Source organism: Phyllobates terribilis, unplaced genomic scaffold (assembly GCF_046119375.1).
Source record: "Phyllobates terribilis strain yellow unplaced genomic scaffold, ASM4611937v1 Scaffold_3__8_contigs__length_932513732, whole genome shotgun sequence".
Taxonomy (NCBI): Eukaryota; Metazoa; Chordata; class Amphibia; order Anura; family Dendrobatidae; genus Phyllobates; species Phyllobates terribilis.
In genome coordinates this window covers 729,508,956-729,534,052 of record NW_027362763.1, presented here as the reverse complement: position 1 = coordinate 729,534,052, position 25,097 = coordinate 729,508,956, and the positions used below count along the sequence as shown (strand labels likewise).

The 25,097-nt window shown below is 42.3% G+C and overlaps 1 protein-coding gene and 1 long non-coding RNA gene across 4 annotated transcripts in view; one reads left to right on the top strand and one right to left on the bottom strand.

Moving 5' to 3' along the window:
• STON1 (stonin 1) overlaps positions 1-25,097 on the bottom strand; it is a 107,388-nt gene that overhangs the window by 49,313 nt on the left and 32,978 nt on the right. Inside the window, exons 2-3 of one of the 3 annotated variants that reach the window (XM_073672092.1) lie at positions 19,333-19,560; positions 18,133-18,279 (exon numbers count right to left, since the gene is read on the bottom strand). The exons of 1 other annotated variant lie outside the window; for it this stretch is intronic. The gene's annotated coding sequence lies outside the window, so the exon portion shown is untranslated. The remainder of the gene's footprint in view (positions 1-18,132; positions 18,280-19,332; positions 19,561-25,097) is intronic. One more of the 3 variants, XM_073672093.1, reaches the window with a different exon arrangement.
• On the top strand, positions 1,341-23,171 carry LOC141257510 (uncharacterized). The gene is made up of 4 exons (XR_012318076.1): positions 1,341-1,752; positions 1,870-1,986; positions 5,001-5,140; positions 21,368-23,171. It is a non-coding gene; the product is annotated as an uncharacterized lncRNA (long non-coding RNA).

Sequence of the window (25,097 nt, the reverse complement as noted above, 5' to 3'; positions counted from 1 at the left end):
AACAAAGCACAGATTTCCACTGGTCTAATGTCCATTACTTGTGTTCTTTAGCCCAAACAAGTCTCTTCTGCTTGTTGCCTGTTCTTAGCAGTGGTTTCCTAGCAGCTATTTTATCATGAAGGCCTCCTGCACAAAGTCTCCTCTTAACAGTTGTTGTAGAGATGTGTCTGCTGCTAGAACTCTGTGTGGCATTGACCTGGTCTCTAATCTGAGCTGCTGTTAACCTGCGATTTCTGAGGTTGGTGACTCGGATAAACTTATCCTCAGAAGCAGAGGTGACTCTTGGTCTTCCTTTCCTGGGGCGGTCCTCATGTGAGACAGTTTCTTTGTAGCGCTTGATCGTTTTTGCAACTGCACTTGGGGACATTTTTAAAGTTTGCCCAATTTTTCGGTCTGACTGACCTTCATTTCTTAAAGTAATAATGGCCACTCGTTTTTCTTTACTTAGAATTTGTATTATGGCAAGAAAAAGCAGCTAACAGTCTATTCAGTAGGACTATCAGCTGTGTATCCACCTGACTTCTGGACAACACAACTGATGGTCCAAACCCCATTTATAAGGCAAGAAATCCCACTTATTAAACCTGACAGGGCACACCTGTGAAGTGAAAACCATTTCCGGTGACTACCTCTTGAAGCTCATCAAGAGAATGCCAAGAGTGTGCAAAGCAGTCATCAAAGCAAAAGGTGGCTACTTTGAAGAACCTAGAATATAAGACATATTTTCAGTTGTTTCACACTTCTTTAAGTATATAATTCCACATGTGTTAATTCATAGTTTTGATGCCTTCAGTGTGAATGTACAATTTTCAAAGTCATGAAAATACAGAAAAATCTTTAAATGAGAAGGTGTGTCCAAATTTTTGGTCTGTACTGTATATGTGTGTGTGTGTGTTTGTATCCGTTATGATAAGCTCAAGAGGCTCCCTGGGTGAGGTGGATCCTCTAAACCCAAGGTCCAGGTAGCACATGGGCCATGGGCTTCGGTGTAGCAGGTTAGTGAGTTGAGGGACTGAAAACCATAGACAGGTGCAATGCTGGAAACCATAGGCAGGTAAGTGGAGTGTAGGAAACCCCAGGGAAGCAGGCAGAAAGCAGGAAACTGCAAGCACACAGGCGGAGTGCAGGAAACTGCGAGCAGGCAGAGGATGTCAGGAAACCACAGGCAAGCAGAAGGTGTGCAGGAAACCGAATGCATGCTGAGGACATCAGGAAACCGTAGGCAAACAGGTGGGGTGCAGAAAACTGCAGGAAGGCGGAGGACATCAGGAAAGAGCAGGCAATCAATTGGAGAGCAGGAAACCGCAGGCAGACGGAAGACGTCAGGAAACCACAGGCAAGCCGGTAGAGTGCAGGAAATCGCAGGCACATAGCAGATAACACTCCGGAGTAACAGGAGAGTGAGCAACCAAGGAAGCCGCACACAGCCAGGAAGACATCCTGAAAAACGCAGGTGGACAGAGGAGGTCCAGCAGACCCGGGGACAGGTAGCCGACAGAACTCCGCAGACAAGTAGAGGCTCCAGAAGCTGCTAGTCTACAGACGTCCTGCAGCCAGGTTGCTGTGCATACACAAACTGCAAGTCAGTCACAGAATCAATACCAAGCCCCGGGTGTGTATCTTAGAAGTCGATAAATAGACCCAGGCAGTTCGTCACATGAAAGCACGCTAGGTCTCCTGCAAAGCCTGACGTGGAGCACCAGGAAGTTCAGCTGACCAGGGCAGATGGAGCAGAGCCCAGACCAGGGACAGGTGTGTAACAATATGGCCAACATATTCTGCAGCTCTCTACGGGGATGTCCATCACTCATATTAGTAGTCACTGTTCCCATTGGGCCTCACAATCTAATTTCTAAATTAACCTTTTAGTAAAGATTCAAGATGTCAGAAGAAACCAAAATACCCAGAAGAAGCTCACTTAAACACGGAAGAACATACAAATGCCAAATTCAAACCCAGCACTCCAGCATGTCATAATAATATAATGTAAGTTTACATTATACCTTTAAAATGATCCTATAACATTTCTTGGTAAGTAATGTAATCTAAACACTTGTATAAATAAAATTAGTATTAGTGTATGGTACATGTAATAAGTTCAAGCCACATAGCGCTAGTTAATGTGAAAAGAGCTGTAGAGGGATAAATGTGGTCGGCTTCACTAATCCATTTAGAGTCCATTTATTTTCCTGGAACAACGTTGCAAGCTGCATTTCTCAAAATGGTGCCGTGTTAATTGGCTATAAAACGACTTTAGCTCTGCTAGTACATTTCGCTGAAATCAGTAGGAGTGAAACAAGGAAAGTTTCCACGGTGTTTTGCAGGGTAATTAATGTATGACTGCCTTTGTTTCCCAAGACACAAGTACCAGCAAAGCCGAACATTCAGACAAATCCCACACAGTGAAAACATTTCTAAATTCACTTCTGTATACAAACTATGCAGCCAATTAACTGTGTCAGATCGAGTGGTTAATCTTTAACTGTACATGCAATATAATGATTGCAATAAGGGGATAAATACCATGACCAAAAGCATGTAAACCCCCCATTAATTTGCTATTTCAGCCATATCAATTGCTATTAAGTGCATAAAATCAGGCATACAGGCGTATAATCTCCATAGACAAACATTAGTACTATTCTACTGTGATCTAAAAGGGTTATTTCCATCATTGAAATGTATCACCTTTCCAAAGGATAAGTGATGACTTGTGGATTGGTTAGGGTCTGACTGCTAGGACCTTCACCAATCCAAAGAATGGACTTCTGAAATACCCCATTGGAATGGAGAAATACAGCTTTGGATTTTTCCAGCAATTCAAAAGAGACAGAAAGGTGATGTGGCGCCCCACCGCTCCATTCCGGTGGCGCCCCACCGCTCCGTTCCGGTGGGGAATTTCCAATCCCCACCATCAAGATTGGTGACATTCCCAGCAGTCTGACCACTTTTAATGATGGGAACAACCTTTTAATGAACTTCCATGTGGAACTGTCATAGGATACCAACTTTCCAAAAAGTCATTTTAGCAAAATATTTGCTCTTCTAGATTTGATTTTGGGAATTGGATCAGCAATGAGCAGCAGCAGCTCAGCTGCTAAGGTGAGGCACAAAATATATGAGCAGCAACAGCTCAGCTGCTAAGGTGACACACAAAATATAGACTCCAGCCCTGTTGTGAGGGGAGTATCCCTTCCAGGGTTGCCAACCATATTTTTTACGGACAAATTGGAAAACTATAATGAATAAGTGTTATACAGGTCTACAGCCCATAGTTCTGATATGAAAACATCAACAGCATTCATTGTAAACTAATAAACACCATCACAATCCATATAGTCAGGCTCATATGCACTGCAAGCAAGAAATACCAATAATAGGAAAAAATGCAAGCCAATATATAATAAAACAATTTAATTTTATTAAACATATAAAACAGAAATAACATACATAGTGCAATGAGAAGTCACAGGTAAGTTAAAAAAGAAGCAGGTGTCACGCCAGGTGTGGAAAAGACTTAGTGCAACACAGAGGGAGGAGGGAAAGGGAGCCCAGACACTAGAGACAAGGGGGAAGTGGAGACCTCCTAGTCTGGTCTAGCATCACCCTGTCTCAACTATCGTCCCTTTACTGCCTCCTCAGCAATCGCCGTGTGCGTGCCTCGCCCTGTCTTTCCCAGACGTATGGCTAAGGCCAGGGATGGAAGGAGATGAGAACTAGTCGATCTCCACTAAACTCTATAGACAACAATGGAAGACAAACAGGGGGAAATTGCTCAGCTTTAGACGACTCCAAATGTGCACATGGCCTCAAGCTCCAGAGAGGATGAAGTACTGCTCTTGCTAAGCCTCACAAGTAGAAATGAATATAGCTGGCATCTCCCTCTCAGACACACCAGGTATTTATACACCCAAGCTAGAGAGGTAATAGCCAGAGGGAGGTAGCTGCTGGGTCCTAAAGACAGCCTCTTATCTAAGAAGATGTCTGTAATGCCAAACGTAGAGATCCCCTGCAACCAGCTGCAGGGCGACTGTCTGTCACCTCTGACACACCCGTGACAGCGGGAGACACCTAGTCTTACAAATACTTTGGCTTAAAAATACTGATGTAAAATACTGACCAAATACTGAACATGTGAATATGGCCTAAAGAAAGGTCCTTTTGAGTGTTAACATCACAATTCCCCATGCAGAAAGTTTGGTTTACTTCGACACTAACCATTATTTTGGGGTGATTTAGAATAAAAGTGCCAGGTCGGATCACTCAACATCCGCACTTAACCACCACACCAATGCTCCTGTATAGCAGAAGAGGTCAAAATTATTTCATATTATTGCCCATGGTTATTGAATAAGACATTTAAAGAGGACCCGTCACTTGCCAATAAAATGTAATTGTTTTATGTGGTGTAAATGCAAGCTGCAGCCTGGATATGGTCCCCTTTTCTCTGTGTCTCTGAGCAAGATTAGTGGCAAAAGACCAACAACACACAGCAGAACAATGGTGGGCGACTTGAACAATTGTTAGTAAGTCGCCCAACATTGTTCTGCTGGGTGTTGTTGGTCTTTTGCCATTAATCTTGCTAGGAGATACAGAGAAAAGGGAACCAAAGCCAGGCTGCAGCTCCGCTGTTTAAATAACTTGGCACATAAGAATTTACAAAAGTGCTTTACGTAAGACTCTAAGTGCACTGGAAAGTTTTTATTTTTCATGGAAGATTTGTTTCATAAACTTTTGTACCAACCTAGATATGTTTGAAATTAACACTACATGAAAATGTGACTTCATTTGTTCCTTATGAAAAACAAAATGTCCAAAGAAAAACCAAACTTTCCGGCTCAGGTTTCTCTCGTTTTAAAAAAGTTCTCCAAAATCATATCCTATTCGACCATGATAGTCATATGTTAGCTAACAAAAAAAATTATATTTTCACCTCCACATTTATTTAAATGCTTTCTATTCTTTGTGTTCCTCTAACTGTTGCACTCGTTTGCCTTTAGGAGTAAACCTATACTTCATCCTGAACCATAAACCAGGATTACACAACTGTGACAGGGTGGAAAGCGGACAACTATGGCTGATGGTGGGTTGTCACAAAGTCTATTACCAAACGACCAATAGACAGATTCGATATTTCTAGGTGAGTTTTTTTTATTGTACTATTTGAGGGCATAACTTTAATAACATATTTAATTCACATCTGAGTATATTTAGAAAGTCCTAATGCAACGTGGCTCGTGAACCCAGTTATTTCGCAACCACAACAAACAAGCTGTCCGTCAGCACATTCCTCATTGTCTGGAAGAGAAATGAAAATGTGCGATTGTGGGAACGTTCCAACAATCACTTGTTTAATACATCGCCAGCCAACTCACATGAGCTATGGAGGTCGGATTCTGACTTTGTTAATCAATTCCGTCTTATTAAAATAGCTTTTGTGTCTAAAAAAAAAAAAAATGGATAGTGAATGGCATGAAATATGCAGAACTGGCCACCGTACTAATGCTACAGGAGTCCTGTCCAAAAACAAACACAGTGATGAGAAAAGTTTGAAGAAATCGCTTGAATTCCTCATACGAGCCCCTAGTTCTTCCCTTGCACCTTGATGACAATACTCTAACACATGGTCCTTGTGACCATTATTTACAGAAGTTGGCATTTACTGCCCCCCAAAAGATCAGAATACGTCTCTCCTTCTGCTGTAATCATAAATATGATGTTCCTTACACGCTGGTCAATTCCTATCACAGACAGCCCAATCCTGACTAGCATATCCATACATTTGGACAGGTCACTGCCTCTTCAAAGACCAACCCATTAATGTCCTGCTGCTGTTATCCATCACCTACTGACAGGCTACAAGTTGAGTTTTATCTGCTCACTTCTCTCCTCACTTATTGCCATATTCAGTCCAGTTTTTACTAAGATATTTGCATAATGGACAGGTCACTTTCTAACGCTAGATCAGTATCAGCTTGTCCAGCTGCTGTCATCATTCACATGTTGTTACAGGTTATCCTTTATACCTCAGGTATTGCCTTATGCAGTCTTTTTCTGACTAGGATATTAAGACAAATGGACAGGTCACTTTCTCCTGCCATAACAGCATTAGTGAATACTGCTGTTGTTATCATTCCTATACTCATTACATCTTAAGGTACCGTCACACTTAACGACGCTACAGCGATCCTGACAACGATAAGACCAGGCAGGGATCGTTGCTGCGTCGCTATGTGGTCGCTGGTGAGATGTCAAACAGTCAGATCTTCCCAAAGACGCAGCAACGATACGGCGCCCCGTAGCGACCTGTATAACGATGCAATGCGAATGCACGCCTATGTGTCTCAGTTCTGAGTCGCCAACGAGGTCGTTGGTAAGGTGTCAAACACACCGATGCATGCTACCCAGCAGGACCTCAATGATCAAAAAATGGTCCAGGCCATTTCGACACGACCAGCGATCTCACAGCAGGGGCCTGGTCGCTGCTACGTGTCAAACGTAGCGAGATCGCTACTGAGGTCGCTGTTGCGTCACAAAACTTGTGATTCAGCAGCGATCTCGCTAGCGATCTCGCTTAGTGTGATGGGGGCTTTATTCTTTACCTGCCCACTAATCTCCTCGCTTATAGCAACATACACACCTGTCCTTACAAGGAAATTCATACAAGTGGTTAGGTCACTTTCTCCTGCTAGATTAGAGCACTCGTATTCTGCTGCTTTTAACATTCCTATACTGACTGTTTAAAAATTGTTCTTCACCTGTCCACTTCAATCTTTCTCTCATATACAGCTCTGTCCTTACTATTTAAAAGGAAAGGAGAGGTCACTTTCTCTCACTAAATCAGTAGTCTCATATCCTGCTGCTGTCACCATCCACATGCTCTGATCTTTTTTATAAATTGATCTTTACCGACACATTTTATAAAAAAAAAAAATTCTGCCACACAAAGCCTTCTTCTCCTCAGCATGATCACATAAAAGGACAGTCACTGCCCCCAACAAAATCAGCTCACTCCTCTGCTGCGGTCATCACTTCAATATTAAGACAAATGGACAGGTCACCCTCTTGTATTCACTAATGCTGTAATGGCACAATGGCTGTCATCATTTACATACTCATTACAAGCTATACTTTACCTGCCTTCTTCTTTCTTTCACGTACTGCCTTATACAGTCCTGTTCTGACTATGACATTAAGACAAATGGACAGGTCACTTTCTCCTGCCATAACAGCATTAATGAATACTGCTGCAGTCATCCTTAGCATACTCCTTACATCTTGTTCTTTACCTGCCTACTTATCTCCTTACTTATAGCAACATACAAACCTGTTCTTACAAGGAAATTCATACAAGTGGTTAGGTCACTTTCTCCTGCTATATTAGAACACTTGTATCCTGCTGGTTTTAACATTCTTAGAACTGTTTACAAGTTGTTCTTCACCTGCCCACTTCGACCTCTTTCTCATATACAGCTCTGTTCTCACTAATATTTAAATCAACGGACAGGTCACTTTCTCTCACCAAATCAGTAGTCTCATATCCTGCTGCTGTCACCATCCACATACTCTGATCTTTCTATAAATTGATCTTAACCGACACATTTTATCAACTGTTTTTTTTCTGCCACACAAAGCCTTCTTCTCCTGAGCTTGATCACATAAGGACAGTCACTGCCCTCAACAAAATCAGCTCACTCCTCTGCTGCTGCCATCAGTTCAATTACATTTTTAGAGTATTGGATATTTTATTACTTTTCAAAAACAAGTAAAATTCAAATAGTAAAAGATAAAAACACCACACTGATCAGTATTTCACCCCCTCTTAAAAATACCTTTTTTTTCACTCTAATTTCGGAGATTGGTTTGTAAATCCTAATTAAACTTTCTCCAGATTGAGCACATCAATAGTTGAACATTGGATCCCAAAATCCCATCACAGCATCACAAACACCCCATAATTTGTTAATACTAATCAACAAATATTAATTAACCACCACTGGCTCGCTCCGATCCTCCAATATCCTAAAGGGCACTAATTCCATTACAGCATTGAGATTTTACTAATTAACAGACATCGAACAACTCCTGGGGCGGACATGCCATAAACCGCCATGACATCATTTCTTTTCTAATTAGAATAGTTTTAATTGCTCTCTGTGTATCAGAATGAAAGTAATAAAAAAAAAATTGTTTGCATGTTGTTAAGATATCTCATCTTTCCATACGGGGACCTGCATGTAGTAGCCAGGTATACCTCTAATTATATACAAAGGCGTTCTTACATAGATTCATGGAGAATGTATAAGAAAAGGAAATGGCACGTTCTGCCACCTGCTAAGTTACAGATGTATTCTCCCTGGAGGCATCGCTACTAGGGGAAAATATGTGTATATAGAAAAACAGATACCGTATCTGGTGTCAGGATATAATTGCATTTTTTATTAGCTATAATATCATAAAAAATATATAAAAACAAAACACTTATAAAAGTGGAAAAACTCACTGACGGAAAGGAGATGACGGCTTGTCAGGTTGTATAGAACACAATGTATACTGTATATGGAACAGCAATATTAAAGCAGTACATTTGGTTACATATAATGGATTGTGCATTAGCTAAAAGCATAAAGAAGCAATAAAGTACCAAAACGCAAGGTCACAGGTGCGTATACCAATAAATATGAAGCAACCATCCTGCAGACCTTCTGCGCTGCGATGTAAATTTTCCATTCTGCGTTCCATACAATCTGACCCCCAACTCTCTCATTCCTGTCTATGGTTTTGTAAAACCTTTGCTTTCATACGATTTTTTAGAACAATATACAGTACAGTGGCTTGCAAAAGTATGCACCCCCCTTGGCATTTTTCGTGTTTTGTTATCTCACAACCTGGAATTTCATGCTTTTTCTTTGATGGTTTGCATCAGTTCATGTAAAGAACATGTCTACAACTGTGAACATGTGGTTTTCTTTTTTTATTGTGAAAACAAGAAATAGGGACAAAATGACTGAAAACTTAAGTGTGCATAACTATTCACCCCCCTAAAGTCAGTACTTTATAGAACCTCCTTTTGCGGCAATTACAGCTGCAAGTAGCTTTGGATAAGTCTCTATGAGCTTTCCACATCTTGCTACTGGGATTTTTGCCCATTCCTCAAGGCAAAACTGCTCCAGCCCCTTCAAGTCAGATGGTTTCCTCTGGTAAACAGCAATCTTCAAGTCTGACCACAGATTCTCAATTGGAATAAGGTCTGGGCTTTGACTAGGCCACTCCAAAACATTTACATTTCCCCTTAAGCCACTTGAGTGTTGCTTTAGCAGTGTGCTTTGGGTCATTGTCCTCTTGGAAGGTGAAGCTCCATTCCTGTCTTAAATCACTGACAGACCAACAGGTTTTCCTCAAGAATATCCCTGTATTTCACACCATTCATCTTCCCCTCGACTCAGACCATTTTCCCTCTTCCTGCTGCCGAAAATGATGTTCTTGAGGTGATAAGCTGCGTTGGTTTGACGCCAGACATAGCGTTTACCTTGGTGGCCAAAAAGTTCAATTTTGGTCTCATCTGACCACAGCACCATTCTTCATACATTTGGGGAATCTCCCACGTGTTTTTTGGCCAACTCAAAACGAGCCTTACACATAAAAATTATAAGTAAAGGATTTTTTTTTTGCCTACTTTTCCATAAAGGTCTCCTCTATGGAGTGTACGGATTCTTGTGGTTGTACGGACAGATACCCCAGCCTCTGCTTAGGGCTGAGAGTTTTGGTGACCAGCCACTCTCTTGGCAGGTTTGTTGTGGTACCATGTTCTTTCCGTTTGATGATAATAGATTTGATGGTTCTCCGGGGAATCATCAGACATTGGGATATTTTTTTTTTAGAACCCAACCCTGACTTGTACTTCTCAACAACATTGTCCCCGACTTCTCTGGAGAACTCCTTGGTCTTCAAGGTGTTGTTTGGTTAGTGATGCCTCTTGCTTAATGATGTTGCAGCCTCTGTGGCCTTCCAGAAAAGGTAAAGTGTGTATATACTGACAGACCATGTGACACTTAGATTGCACACAGGCGGACTTCATTTCCCTAACCATGTGACTTATGAAGGTAATTGCTTGCACCAGGAATTTTTAGCGACTTCATAGTGGTGAATACATATGCACATGCCAATTTTTAGTTACAGTGTTTGACCCCATAAATGTAATTTATGCCTATATTTTTCTTACTTGACTTCACCAACTTAGACTACTTAGTGCTGATGCATCACACACAAATCGGATTACAAAAATATATTTAAATACAGGTTGTAATGTAACAAAATAGGTAAAAAACCAAGGGGGTTAACACTTTCGTAAGCCATTGTATATAATTATATTACTGTTTTATCTTGATGTAATGTACGGTATAATGTACAGTATGGTTGGCAGTACAGTGGATCAGTGGTTAGCTCTGAAGCGCTCTTAGCTCTGTAGTCCTGGGTTCAAATCCCACATCTACAAGCAGTTTGTATGTTCTTTGTGTGATTTCGTGGGTTTCCTCCTACACTCCAAAAGACATACTGATAGGGAATTTAGATTGTGAGCCCCAATGGGACAGTGATGATGCTGTATGCAAAGCGCTGTGGAAATTAATGGCGCTATATAAGCAAGTAAAATTAATAAATCGCTGGGAAATTTGGGTTTCTAGCGAGTGACCCTCTTTTCTTGTTTGTTTTTCTAGGGGAGAATACAGTCCCTCACTGAGACACCATATCGCGGCACATGGTGTCCTCTGATATGTACAGAAGCATCTTACTAAATTAGAATATCAATAAAAAGTTAATTTATTTCAGTTCTTCAATACAAAAAGTGGAACTCATATGACAGTATATAGAGTCATTACAAACAGAGTGATCTATTTCAAGTGTTTATTTCTGTTAATGTTGATGATTATGGCTTACAGCCAATTAAAACACAAAAGTCATTATCTCAGTAAATTTAAATAATTAACAAAAAACACCCGCAAAGGCTTCCTAAGCATTTAAAAAGGTCCCTTAGTCAGTTTCAGTAGGCTCCACAATCATGGGGAAGACTGCTGACTTGACAGATGTCCAGAAGGCAGTCATTGACACACTCCACAAGATCCCAGAGTTCCAATTTTAATTTGGAAATCAAGGTCCCAGAGTCTGGAGGAAGAGTGGAGAGGCCACAATCCAAGCTGCTTGAGGTCTAGTGTGAAGTTTCCATTTTTTCATGTACAGCATATGAATGCAATAAAGATGATATGTGGATGTTGTCCATTATATCATATGTCGATTTATTGTCTATGTGAGTTTGGTCCACGAGTTGGACGAAACGCAAAGAGATCTCATGTCAGTAGTCCCTCAGTATTTATAAGCTTCAAAATAGCCTAATACTAGTAGGTGTGAACTAAGCTACAAGATTCACACTAGTCTGATCAATATTCCATGGCATCCAGACAAGGGCCGTACAAACTTCCTTGGCTAGCACTTCAATGCCGGCATTCTGGATATCTCTATTGATGACTATGCACCCCCTAGCGTCATGACATCACAGAGCGATTCATGTCTTGGCGTCGCACGGGTCTTGTCATCGAAAGAGGCATCCAGGTCCCTGGCATTTAAAAGCCAGCAGAGGACATGCACGCTGTCCTGTTTTGACTGCCTTGGAGTTCCAAAGTGGACACCGTTCCGGCAAAATGCAAATCTTTTTGCTCATTTCTACTGTGCAGCTATCAATTATAGCTTTTCTCTGTTCTTCTCTTGGTTTTGGCTCACAATTCTGATGCAAAATTCTAACATGTGAATAAGGTCAAAGACCCATGAAGTTATTCTACACCATAGGATAGTGAATGATGTGGCAGTCGCAGCACAAAATTTTCGTTAGGCATTTGCTCTCATGTTTCAGTGCATATAAGGGTGTGGCCGCCCTTTGTCTGAGCTGAAAGGTTCATTCTGCCTTTCAGGTCTATGCTTCTACTAGGGGTTCAGTCTCTCTGCCCTTATCCATATGTATGTCACTTGACAAATGGTAAGGTTTTAATATTAGAGTTAGGACTGTCCCATAAGGGTTGCCGTGACGTTGCGGGATGGCTTTTACATTATTTTGATCAAAATTATGTTAACTAAATACCCTTTATTATTTATCATTATTTTTGCACTGTGCAATTTATCCATTTACTTCCAGTTATTTGGGTATTTTGCTTGTCTTTGGTTTTTCTCTGTCTAGTGGCCTTATGTGAACATGCATTTACATTTTGCATGCGCATCAATTTAAAGTTTCAGTTCAGACTCCCAGGTTTTTTATTTGCTCTCATTTGTTGGAGTCTGTTCACACATCGCAAATTTATTCTAGAAAATAAACCTATTTATCTAAAAGTGATTTAAAGAAATATACCGTACTGTATACCTAGGCTGCAGAATCACCCCCATTCAGAAATACGGAACGGTTGCAGTAAATGAAAAGATGCCATTATTTCTCCATCTTCCAGTCCAAAAATCTAAATCTGCTGCTATAAACATAACGACCCTTCACATATTCTCTGTATATTTTTATTTATACTTTTTTTTTCAGCTTACCAAATTGAAAAACACCTTGAATTTTGATCCAAAATTTTATCGAAATATAAATAAACAAAGGACATTTGTATCCAGGAATAAAACCATCAAAGGATGATTTCCTAAACAAACTGTACGAGTGGATTATAAAGCCATCTGTTTAGCAAGTTGGCTTAAAAAAAAAAAGAAAAAAAAAGTGTTTTTCAAAATAATTTACACTCCGATCTCCGATCACGTCATTATTATAGTCTATTTGTAACATCTGGGGCTGTGACCGAAGGAGGAAGCCGATGAAGCAGACCGGCCATTTCATTTCTTGCATAGTCCCATGGAAAAACTTCTGCTGCATCGCGCAATCTCCGCTCCGCTATATCCGGATTTTTACAGCATATATGTATGTTTTATGCATGAATAAAGAAGAGTGGACTAAAATCCTTAACTTTAAGGCATTTAACAAATCCAAACAATCTGAACATCTGTTATATACAAGGCTCCGTAACCAAAAAAAAATGCTTTCGAACTTACACAAGCATTTAATTTGCATGCACTCTCTTCCAGTAAAAATGTTCAGCCCTGTGGATACAAGAGTTCTCCAGCTGTGACCATGAATCACGTAAACAGCGCTGCTTCATAAAATGGCAAAAGGAACAGGAGTTTTATCAGCAAGCTAAATCAGGCAGAAAGGCCGTACCAGTGGGAAGGTCATCTTAGGCCTTGGGGCTATAAAGCACTGCCAGGCTTTGTGGTGAGCTCCACATTACCCAGTATGCATGGATTAATACATCCCCCTCGTTTGCGAGCCGTCGACGCTCCCAGTAGGTACACACTTCATTAAATCTCTCACTTCTCCAATCCTTCATATTTATAGTGTTTTCAATACACACAATATGATACCCACAAAAATTAGATCACTCCGGAGGTGTTTTCAGGTTCTTCTTCACGGCCTGAATTAATGTGACACTTTTTTTTTTTTTCCTCCTCTTCCAAATAGCCTGACGACACCAAGGCGGATGTAGAAATTACATTTTTATTGGACTTTAAATTAAGTTTTAGCCCCCAACTTATAAAAATAGATCATGTTTACCGCTGCAGTATTTTACACAGGCTTGACAATTTTTCATCTAATAGTAATCCATTTTAATGGCTGTGCATGGAAATTGGTATATGGCTGTGGTCCCCAACCTTAATTACCTTGAAAGTCACATTTAGCTCTAAGAATTAGCCCCATCCAGACCCCCCTAAGTAGTGACGTCCAGCTCCTAGCCCCCTGCAGTAGAGATATGGTATATGCAAAAAAACATCTGCTGCAAATACTGATGTGCTGGCAGGAAAAAGGCAGCATAAAATACGTGAGTTTTTGGCGCATTTTTTAAGTGTTTTTGATGCGTTTTTCCCATTCATTAGTATGGATGAAATCTGCAGCAAAAATGTACATGCTGCAGATTTAAATCTGCTGCAAATCTGCAAGGAAAAAAGAAGCAGCGTGTGCATGAGATGTCAGGAATCTCATTCACTTTGCCAAAATCAGGAAACCCTTCAGGTTTTATGACAAATATGGGCAGAAAAAAAAACACAACAAAACCGCAACGTGTACAAAGACCCGTACCTATAGCCCTCATTACCAGTATAATGATAGCCAAAACAGTCGCTCAGAAATCACACTGAGGTAGTATACTTAGATCGAGGGCTTCAGTTCGAGCACATATAGAAATATATGAAGCTGTCAGGGCCAGTCCATGCATTAGTGGTCTGCTCTCGGACCGAGATCCATGGACATCTGCATGAGTCTTTACCCCGATTCAGTATTCTGACATCAAGAAATTCTACCTGTTAATATAGTGTAGCAATTCACTCGGGAAAATAGGTAACACTAGAACTGCAATTGACCCTGCCGGATCTTGTACAGACTAGAGATCCTGACCCCACAGTCCCTAGTGGTTCCTGTGTGATCTGACAGCCCTAACCACAGACTAGACGATGGCAACTCGGACCAATACTGCCTGAAAGGTCGTCGAGCGCTTCACGTTCCTCCTAAATAACTGGAGGGCAGAGCAGAGTGCAAATTACCTACAGAAGGCAAAGTGTGCTGAAATAGAAAAAGATCCCAGAGTGAGTAAAACAAACCACAAAATACAAAATAAAGGATTAAGTATGAACTGTTTAGAGAATTAGCCACCTGCTTCCTAAAAAGAAACAGAAGATAGGTGCAGGGTAGAGAACAGAAACAGCAGAGATAAACGCTAGCTGGTCTTTCACTGCCTGGCTTAAACTATAGCAGTATGGCTGGACATCCAAATGAGACATCACCAGCAGGAAATACCAGCAGTGGGAAAGTATATAAAGCCGCACCCAAAAGGTGATAGGGCAGAATACTGAGTAAATGAAAACACCTGCTACTCTAAAAAGACTGAAGCAAGGATAACAGATACTAAACACCCGTAGAAAAGGGTTCGAACCCAGACGCATGACAGTGCCACAATGTCACATCCAGCTCCAAGCACCTCCTCTGACACGTAGCATCATCCTATCCCCAGCTTACCATACTTATAGAAGTTGTCCACTACTTTATATGCACTCCACAATGTATCCCCCCGGGGCCCAGAAGTGTTTTTGTAAAGACCTTGTGGTACCTTTTCTGCCTCTGAGTGGCGCTGTCGCTGGCCGCTCAGAGGCATCACGTGACCCATCGGCGCTATTGCTGGCCGCTCAGAGGCATCACGTGACCCATCACTGATGTCACGTCAAGTGAGGCGTGACATCAGTGATGCGCTCCCTGCGGTGGACGCTGGGCTATGGGCAGGGTTACCCCATGCATCACACCAGCATCCACCGTGCGTTTTCCCAGTGAATGAGGAGAGGGAGAGCGCGCGGTGGATGTCGGGTGTGACGCGCAGGGTAACCCCACCCACAACCCAGCAGCCACCGGTGGAACGTGGAAGGGGGACCCTCGCCTGAGCCTGGACTTGTCGTGACGTCAGCGGATGTCAGAGTCGGCTGCAGCCGGGGGTCACGTGATGCCTGTGAGCGGCCAGTGATAGCGCCGTTCACAGGCAGAAAAGGCACCACAAGGTATTTAGAGAAACACTTATGGACCCTGGGGGAATACATTGGGGGATCATATAAAAGTAGTGGACAACCCCTTTAATTTATCTTTCCTCTCCTAAGGCCAGTACATGCACATCCAGATCAGCTCTTCTGTGCAGGGCTACTCACAGAAGTCACCATCTGGGAGACCTGCTTGCTAGACCTAGAGACCTGGTGCTAATTAACTAAGCTGGCAGACAACCAGGGGCTGACATTCCATGGGTGCAACCTGTGAAACTGCACAGGGGCCCAAGAGGTAAAGGGGCCTACTTTCACCACAAAAGCAGCTAAAATTGTGCATTGTGCTGAGCTATTGTACTGCTAAGGGCCCATATATTCTTCTTGCACAGAGGCCCTTTGTGTCCACCAGTGCATGACAGGCCTGCAAGCCACATGTGGCTCCCAATCCACAGGTTGAAGACCGTTGGTGTGCAGTCTAAATTAGGAAATGTAATGCATATCTGTCACCGGATTACCCAATACAAGCTGCATATGTTCTTAAATAGATTTCTTAGACCTGATGTAGCTGATGTACTTACTTTGAAAATCTAAGTCAGAATGGCTGTATAATCTTTTTTTAAAGTTTAAACTCATTCTTCATCCACCTAGCCTTATTAACTGCTCCTCAATGACCCTCTTCTGAAAACTACAGGTTGGCCCACAGGTGGGCTCAGGAGGGAAGGATCGCAGTTTGTCTTTTGGAGCGCAAATTTGGATGGAATATACTCGTGAACAAAAGTTTTGAGAGTGATGCAAATTTTGGTTTTCCCAAAGTATACAGCTTTAGTGTTTTTAGATCTTTTAGTCGGATGTTTCTATAGTTACTGAAGTATCAGCATTTCAGAAGTTTTTACACTATTATTGACAAATACATCAAGTTTCTAAAGACTCAATATTTACTGAGTTGTCCCTTATATTTTGAAACTTCTACAAATCTCACTAGCAGCTGGATATCAGCTTCTGGGTCAAATCCTGACCGATGACCGTCCATTCTTGTCTAATCAGAGCTTGGAGATTATCACAATTTCTGTGTTTTTGTTTCTCCACTTGCTTTTTGAGGATTGGAAGGCAAGTGTAATAATAATATTAGCAAATACCTCCAATTAGAAATGTAGTATAGTTCTTCTGATGCGATATGTCGCTTACCCCATGTGCAGGGCATTGCAGTACCTTAGGTATCCATTGCTAGAACCACTCATATAGCGACAGTAGTTGTCGTGACCATAGATACCTAAGCTACTGCAATGCTCTACACATGGGGTAAGCGACATAGCGAATCAGAAGAACTATACTATATTTCTAATTGCTAAAAGTATTATTACATCAAGTACATATTGGAATAGGATCTTGGAGATGGGAATACCCCTTTAAGGTGAACTCGCGGCGATGGTTGATCGGGCGTAGCTACTGTGCCCATATGATCCCCATGACGTGTCTTCTTGTAATATAAGCTGGATGGGATGTGAGCTCTGTGTGCCTCTCCCAGTTATATAGGCTGGATGTGAGATCTGTGTATCTCTCCCAGTAATATAGGCTGGATGAGAACACTGTGTGCCCCTCCCAGTAATATAGGCTGGATGTGAGCTGTGTGTGTCTCTCCCAGTAATAGAGTCTTGATGTGAGGTTTGTGTGTCTCTCCCAGTAATACAGGCTGGTTGTGAGCTCTGTGTGTCTCTCCCAGTAATATAGACTGGATGTGAGCTCTGTGTATCTCTGCCAGTAATATAGGCTGGATGTGAGTTCTGTGTGTCTCTCCTAGTAATATAGTCTTGATGTGAGGTTTGTGTGTCTCTCCCAGTAATATAGGCTGGTTGTGAGCTCTGTGTGTCTCTCCCAGTAATATAGACTGGATGTGAGCTCTGTGTATCTCTGCCAGTAATATAGGCTGGATGTGAGCTCTGTGTGTCTCTCCTAGTAATATAGTCTTGATGTGAGGTTTGTGTGTCTCTCCCAGTAATATAGGCTGGTTGTGAGCTCTGTGTGTCTCTCCCAGTAATATAGACTAGATGTGAGCTCTGTGTATCTCTGCCAGTAATATAGGCTGGATGTGGGCAGCACGGTGGCTCAGTGGTTAGCACTGTTGCTTTGCAGCACTGGGGTCCTGGGTTCAAATACTACCAAGGACAACATCAGAAAGGAGTTTATATGTTTATACATGAAAAAAGCGAGGTGGCACACCAATGTAATAAAATCTTCTTTTATTCCATTTCCATTAAAAATGCAGGGAAGCGGCGCCTTTTGCGGACAGCCGTTTTGCGTGTCTATCACGCTTCTACGGATCCAGGCATCAAGTTTATATGTTCTCCCAGTGTTTCCGTGGGTTTCCTCCAGGTTCTCCAGTTTCCTCCCACACTCCAAAGACATACTGATAGGGAATGCAGATTGTGAGCCCCAATGGGGACAGTGCCGATAATGTCTGTAAAGTGCTGTAGAGTTAATGGTGCTATATAAGTGAGTAAAATAAATAGATAAATAAATAAATAAATAATGACATACCTGTATGCTAATTTGCAGGAACACCTTTCCCATTATGATGTACAGGTACATCAAATATAAGGAGGACCCATCACTTTCCTTAAATATGGAATTTTCTTTTTAACCTGGTGTCTGCGGTTCTCCTGAATTTGGTGTTATTTATTGTTCCTGATTAAATATAATCCCAAAAATTTAGTCAATTACATAAATACTAAGAATCTTAAAATTGAAAGTTTAGGCTTTCTGAGAAATTATCTAGGTAACGGAGGAGAAGAGAAAAGCCAACCTATTAAATGCTTTCCCTGCTACTGTATTTAACGAAGGGAAATCCACTGACAAACGACATGATTAGAGATAATTCTCTATTAAACGCCACCTGCTTAACCCAACAACAAGTGCAGCGCCGCCTTATAAACACCAAAATAGACAAATCACTGAGTCCAGATGGCATTCATCCTTGTGTTGCAAAGTATACAAGACAGACCTTTTAGTAGTTAAGTGGAGTCTCTTAGACCAAACTGATGTTTTAACTTAAGCATATAGCCTGAATGGGGACGTAGCCCCTTTAAAATCATACCACTAGTTTATTTTTCACTACCTTCACTTTCCATAAAATCATCTTTATTTCTGTATGAATCAGGGTGCTCAAATTTATGTATTTCAGGCTAAAAATCATTTTTGCAATTGGGTTTCATAAAAGATTTTGCACTGTTTGGCTTTTACAGGCTCTTTGTTCTGCTGCACATTGAAATTTGATGTGGTCTGTGGTCATACATCAGCTGAGAGGAGCTCAGAAAAAGACAGATAAAAGTTACAAACTCTCCTGCATCAAAAAGTGCTCACTGATGGATTCTCGGTTTACTCTTTCTGTTGCCACCAATAGGCAGTGCAACACAGAGGCTATAGAAGGCAAACTGCAACATTTTTAATGAAATGTAATTGTAAAAATTATTTTTAGCCCTAAATACCAGCATTTAAGTAAAAAAAAATTCCCAAAGGTGGTCTTTAGCCCAAACCCCCATTATGATTCTTCCATAAGTAACTGGTTTCCAAGGGAAAAGTTTTGCCAAAGATTGGAGTATTGGCAGGTTCGCAAGGCTCTCTTGTGTACAGTCGGTCAGAGCTGATTAGAGAGCAGTATCGGCTTTTGAGAACAAACCAAACTAAGAGAGACAAGAGGTCAGGATCAGATGGAGAGCATAGATAGCCCCGGGTACTCACCCAGTAAGGCCACATACAACTTGTGACTGATGTTACACGCACGCCGCTAGGTTCAGATAGGGGCAAGACAGGTTACATGAATTCTTTGGAATCCTGGGGGAACCGTTACTCAGGGCGACCATAGACCATGTGCTGCAGCTTCTCTCAGGCACACAGGCGTATTGATCGTCAGGCACAGACACGTAGGTTGTTTCACTTGCTGACCAGACACACTTGACAAGAGTCCTCCTAAATGGTAGAACAGTAGCATTTAATAAGAAGCCGCACAGCCAGTGCAAGTTAAGTCTTATGAGCAACAGGCTCCAGTGACAAACAGTACAGTTTCCTTAGCAGCACAGCAGTTCACAGTCTTCCCAGTAGTACAGGACAGCACAGTTCTAATGAAAAGGCACATTAATGAACACAGCATTCTTTACTGCACAGTGAGATGGAGGGGGGGAGGGTTTGCTGAGGGAGATGATCCCTGTGACATCATTTCTTCCAGTCCTTATCTTTCTGCCTGACAATACTCTGCACTGCTAGTTCAGGAACTCTACCTGACCTGTGCTTATATTCACTCCTGACTTGAATCCTTTTCACTTGCAGGGGCGCTTCTGTGAGATACAAAACACACACACCACCTTTCTCTTGGGCTCCAGCCAGACAGTAAGCAACTTCCCCACAAACCCCTGGGGCTCTGCTAAAACACTTCCCTTCTCCTGTGACTGTGTTAACCCCTCTAGTTGCTGGATGCTTCTGGAGCCCAACACTTCCTGTCTCCTATGCTTGTGTTACTTCAATAGTTGCTTAATGCTTTTAAAGCAACAGCACTACTTCTGTATGTCACACTGAGGATCCATATAACTGCAATAGTATCGTGAGCAAGCGTTCCTGGAAGTCCAAACTGGCTGTCGATCACCCGACAAACAAGAATTTTGCTGCACAAAAGATAATCGTTCTCGGCAGTGCATCATCCTGTGTAAACAGCAATTGTGCTGCTAAGAATAATGGCAGAATATGTGCAGTGAGTGATGTATTACAGACAGTTCAGTGCGCATAAGAAGAGTGGTCTGTCTGTGTAAACAAGTAGCTGATCGGGAGTAATTTAGTGCAGTCGGTCAGTTAATGTAAAAAAACCTTTACGCCAGCAGCTTTGGGATGGCCAAATTGCTATATCTTTCCCCATAAGCAAGGACCTCTAGATCTTTAGGAGTCCATGGAGTCCGCTAAGCCAAGCAATTTCAGTGAGACTACAGCGTTGACTAGACACCTGGTGCATCCAGGAGTCCGAGTCGTGGAGTTGGAGTCGGTATAAAATGAACCGACTCCTAAAATATATAATAAATTGGGTACAGTAGTCCAATGCAGGATGTGCTGTAAATGTTTTCATAAGAATTTGGGAAAGTTCTGAAATGTCCTATAAATGTCTGTTCTGTTACTGATCTAAGGATCTCGGCTTTTAGTTGAGATGAATCTGTGCTGCACTTTATGTCCACGCTCAGTAGTGAGGCCGGGCTGTGGCGTCGGGAGTCAGGGAAATTGAGGAGTCGGAGTTGGTGGCTTGGCTTACCGACTCCACAGCCCTGAGTGCAACAATGATTCAATTAATAATAAGGGCTCGTGCAGATGACCATACAGATCAGATGAGTGCTATCATGTCTGATTTTTTCCTCGGACCAATTTGGTTTAAATAAAAAGACGGAGCATGCACGAGTTGCCTCCGATAATAGGATGGCACTTGCCCATTCATGTCTATGAGTCTATGGAAAACATTGGACTGCACTCGGATGTCATCCAAGAGCGGTCCAACTTTCACGGACGCACTGCATGTAGAAGATGGAGAAACTTCTTTTTTTTTTTTACAAAATCGGATCACACTTTGATTAGATTCTGATGTGATTAGCATAATCAGACTGATTTTCTCGGATGAGAGAAAAACGTTTGTGTGACCCTAGCCTTAGACTAATTTATTCCCCTCGTTACACAGCCACGACTAGTCTGTGCAAAGTTTTCTACCCACATATCTAATGAGATTTTCTATTCTTTTTACTTTTAGGGTTGCAGAGCTTTACACTTGGGTACGCCGGTCTCCGTGGACTCAGGAGGCGGTGGATGTTGACATAAAATGATCCGTGAGCATGAAATCTGCCTATAGAGGAAATGTTAATGACTGTACATAACCCTGTGTGTTCTGCACCAAATGCGGATATCATATCTCATGGAAGGCAGAAAAAACTCTCATTTGCTCCTTCTATTCAAAGCGCCCAGATGAGTAAACCTTCGTTTCCTGGCTTCACAAATTGACAGCAATTCCCCGCCTGCCAAGCTCTTCACAGCTTGCTGGTAGCAAGAGGGAACTGTCTGGTCTATCACAAGACCTCATTTTCTAAATTATTTTTATGTGGATAAAAATGTTCCAAGATGATAATGAAGATGGCGAGACATTACGGTCTACATTGTTGTGCAGTCTGACACTCCTCCATAAAATAGCTGGTAGTCCCTGCCAACACCATAATGGTGCATTTCCTCATTATTACTCCTTCTCCATTACACTATGTATAATAATCCCATAATTTCCAGTGACATCAGAGCAGTTTACAATACACTGGTGCAAGATATCTATTCCGAATACCACATACCAACAAAGTGAATTATTCACACTGTCTGTGACAACCAAGAAGAAGATACTTCTTTTTTTAAGAAATCTTAGGCTATGTGCACACAGAGACACTGGCGCAGCTGCCAAGTTTTTGCAGGCAAAACAGTAGTTGTTTTCCTGAAGGGGCTTCGCCGGGCGGTCATGCTGTCGTTCTTGTGGTGCCTCTGCCTCCGGCATCTTTAACTTTACAATGTGAAGTATAAAGGATGGGCAGCTTGCCTGCCAAAACCTTCCCAACGGAAGCCGTCCGAAGAATGATCTTGTCACTTCTCTTAACCATATCAGGGTATCCAAACATAAAACAGAACATGTGCACAGCAATGTCGTTTTGACACTCCTGTGCATTATGTGGATTACATGCCTTTTTAAACTGCGGATTTTCCGTATCTAATGCCATTTTATGGGGAAAATCTGCACATAAGACTTAGAAATTGACAAGTTGCGGATTTAAAAAATGTGCCGCAGATCAGTTTGCAAAGCGTAAAAAAAAAGCACAGTGGGCACGAGATCTCTATAAATCCCATACAATTTTCTGGAACTGTAAGGCTCTGCTTTTTTTGTGCAGTGAAAATACACAGCACCAAAAACTCACCAGAAACTTATTGCAGGAACTGAACCTTAGGGTATATCTTTTTCAGGCAGATTCCACGTGAAAACCACCCGAAAAAGCACTTAAAAATAGTTAAAATAATAAAAAATAAATATATGCACAACAATGTCAAAACGACTTGATATGCACATGTTCTGTCTTTTGTCACTTCTTTTAAATGCTTCAGTCTTCGGAAACCATGAAGTGGCTAAAAGAAGTGACCTGTCTATTCCTCTGGCGGCTTCTGCTTGGAAGAAATCACTATTTTATATATAGAATTTGCTTTAAAGATGCCAGAAACATCCAAAAAGATGTCAGAATGGTCGCTTCAAGGAAAACACCGCCCACGTTTCCCTGAAGGGTCTTCATATAACAAAAATGATGCAGGTACGCCATCATCTAAAAGATTTTGAGGTCCTGAAAAAAAAACTCAGGGTGGACATAGCCTAAGGGTATGTACACACTAAGGGCTCTTTCACACATCAGTGTCTCTGGTACGTGTGGTGACAGTTTCCACACGTACCGGAGACAAATGAATGGGTCTGTGCACGTCAGTGTGTTTCCAAGGACCGTGTGTCCATGTGATCCACACGTAGATGTGTCCGTTTTTGGCCAGCAGCAGGAATCACACGGACCCATTCAAGTCAATGGGTCCGTGTAAACACGTGCCGCACACGGATGCCATTCGTGTGACACGTACCGGCGTTTGGGAATCAGTGTACAGTTAGCGCTGTTACCAAGCTGAACGCTGCCATCATCACCTGCGATCAGCACCAGCAGGGACAATGATGAGAGTAGTAGTGTCTGCTCCTGCAGTGTCCACCTGTAAAAATAAGAATAAAATAAAAAAATCCATATACTCACCTGTCTTAAGTGTCCCCCGCTGTAATCCATGCAACCGCTCAGCAGAGAAGCCGGGGAGAATGACTCCTGTAGTGAGCGGCCCCGGAGCTGCGCTCAGCGAGCGGTGTCCTGTCACTCACCGAGCTCGCTGCAGGAGTCATTCTCCCTGGCTCCTCTGCTGAGCGGTCGCATGGACTACAGCGGAGGAAACTTAGGACAGATGATTATCAGACACTACTACCCTCATCATTGTCCCTGCCGGTGCTGATCGCATCGTTCAGCACCCGGCGCTTGGTAACAGCGCTAACTGTACACTGATTCCCAAATTTCGATACGTGTGCTCCTGATGCGGCACACATGTGCACACGGACATCTCCGGTACCGGAAATATCCAGATGTGTGAAACCGGCCTAAGTCTTTTTGCTGAGTTTTTTGAGCGGAAACTACGTTTTTGAGAAGGATTTGGAGAGTTTCCGCTCAGTTTCTCCTCCATAAATTCAGCAAAAATACTCAGTGAGCACATACCCTTTGGTTGTGTTCACACTTAAAGTTTTTGAACTCTTTAAAAAAAAACTAAAGTTTTCAATCATTAACTGCTCATTTTTTGGAGGCGGTTTCGAAGAAGTTTTTCGTTTCCTGAGGCGGTTTTAATGAGTTTTGTAAGCAATTTTTTTTTCCTGAAAAGTTTTTTTGTTATTTGAATATACAATAATTAAGTTAAAAAAAAGATCTCTAGTCTAATTTTTTTTTTTATTAATTTCACCAATAATGTTACAATCTGCAAGTTACTATTATTAAAAATGCTAAATAATTGTTAAGAATTGAGAATGCATTACATCACTACAGCATCCTGACTTTTAGTCTGGTGGAGTAATATCACAGGACTGTATTCTTCTTTGCTCTAAGAAATCAATCACCGGGGCCTTATAGTAAGTACAAAGTGTTTTTCTCAAATTCTACTGTGGCACCCCAGGGGTCTGGTTTCCACAGTAATGTAATGTTATGTCTGAGAGCAGGTGGGAGGTCCTTTGGTCAGGGATCCTGTGCATGCCACACCTCCTGCCCAGTCTTGGGAGGGGAAGAACTTCCCCTATATAAACCCGGGGCTGAAGCAGGGTTAGCAGTTAAGGAGAGTAGAGACAAGAAACAGCAGAAGCAATACTACTACGAATCAGGGGCTGGCAGCTGCAGAGCTCGCCCTGACTGAGAAGCTTTCTTACCGGACCCGGCGTCCGAGGCTGTGGGGACTAACTCTTACCCAGCAGCAGAAGCCGACCGGCAGGGGATTTCAGGTCCTCAGACCCAGAAACCCGAAGGCACGGTCACACGCGTGGGACCAGCACCGCCATCGTGGAGCGGAAGCCATTAGAAGGCCCCGAGTCACCGGCCATACGGGTGAGCACCACACGGTACACTCAGGGACGTGGGCTACTTATATCCGCTTCTAGCAAGGTAGCCAGAAGAGTACAGTCAGTTTGGGAGGCCTACAACTCCACCTGGCCAGGGGAGATCCCATCTGCTCAAGGACTGACCAGGCCCCGTTCACTAGCAAGTACTCCGCGAGGGTCTATCGTTGTTACCAGTAAAGACCCTGAATTACACCGCACCGTCTCTGAGTGGTTCCTGCTACCCCCATCATCCACATCTGCTGCCCTGAGGCCATACCCCTCCCGTTGGGGGTTATACCATCTACGC